At 51.1% G+C, this 1,199-nt stretch overlaps 1 non-coding gene and 1 pseudogene across 1 annotated transcript; both read left to right on the forward strand.

Annotated features, from left to right (window-relative positions):
* Positions 1–377: 377 nt before the first annotated feature.
* LOC123178524 (uncharacterized) lies at positions 378–487 on the forward strand (annotated as a pseudogene).
* Positions 488–788: 301 nt separating this feature from the next.
* LOC123178523 (5S ribosomal RNA) lies at positions 789–907 on the forward strand. The gene has a single exon (XR_006489645.1). It is a non-coding gene; the product is annotated as a 5S ribosomal RNA (ribosomal RNA).
* Positions 908–1,199: the final 292 nt, after the last annotated feature.

The raw sequence follows: 1,199 nt of genomic DNA on the forward strand, positions 1-1,199 counted from the left end.
GTAAACTCGTCTCCGTAGTTGAGCAGGGAGTAGTACTAGGATGGGTGACCTCCTGGGAAGTCCTCGTGTTGCATTCCCTTTTTAATTTTTTTGCACCGCGTGCAAAACAAAACGCACGAGCGCGACGTATGTTTAGCACGTTTTATTATTTTGCACGTTTACGGTAAGTTTTAGCTCGCTGCTCATTATTCACGCGTCTAGCGGCGGCAAGCGTGTTCTGAAAGGGGTCGAAACCATGGTAAATAGGCACTGGTGCAGTTGAACCGTGGTAAAACTCGTCTCCGTAGTTGAGCGGGAGCGGCCAAAGGAATGTGCAATCGTGTGTGTAGTGGAGCTGGGAGGGGCAAGCATAAGGGACGAAGACGGGGCAGCACGTCGGATGCGATCATACCAGCACTAAAGCTGGTAGAACTCCGAAGTTAAGCGTGCTTGGGCGAGAGTAGTACTAGGATGGGTGACCTCCTGGGAAGTCCTCGTGTTGCATTCCCTTTTTAATTTTTTTGCACCGCGTGCAAAACAAAACGCACGAGCGCGACGTATGTTTAGCACGTTTTATTATTTTGCACGTTTACGGTAAGTTTTAGCTCGCTGCTCATTATTCACGCGTCTAGCGGCGGCAAGCGTGTTCTGAAAGGGGTCGAAACCATGGCAAATAGGCACTGGTGCAGTTGAACCGTGGTAAAACTCGTCTCCGTAGTTGAGCGGGAGCGGCCAAAGGAATGTGCAATCGTGTGTGTAGTGGAGCTGGGAGGGGCAAGCATAAGGGACGAAGACGGGGGCAGCACGTCGGATGCGGTCATACCAGCACTAAAGCACCGGATCCCATCAGAACTCCGAAGTTAAGCGTGCTTGGGCGAGAGTAGTACTAGGATGGGTGACCTCCTGGGAAGTCCTCGTGTTGCATTCCCTTTTTAATTTTTTTGCACCGCGTGCAAAACAAAACGCACGAGCGCGACGTATGTTTAGCACGTTTTATTATTTTGCACGTTTACGGTAAGTTTTAGCTCGCTGCTCATTATTCACGCGTCTAGCGGCGGCAAGCGTGTTCTGAAAGGGGTCGAAACCATGATAAATAGGCACTGGTGCAGTTGAACCGTGGTAAAACTCGTCTCCGTAGTTGAGCGGGAGCGGCCAAAGGAATGTGCAATCGTGTGTGTAGTGGAGCTGGGAGGGGCAAGCATAAGGGACGAAGACGGGGG

This window comes from Triticum aestivum, unplaced genomic scaffold (assembly GCF_018294505.1).
Source record: "Triticum aestivum cultivar Chinese Spring unplaced genomic scaffold, IWGSC CS RefSeq v2.1 scaffold118922, whole genome shotgun sequence".
Lineage (NCBI taxonomy): Eukaryota > Viridiplantae > Streptophyta > Magnoliopsida > Poales > Poaceae > Triticum > Triticum aestivum.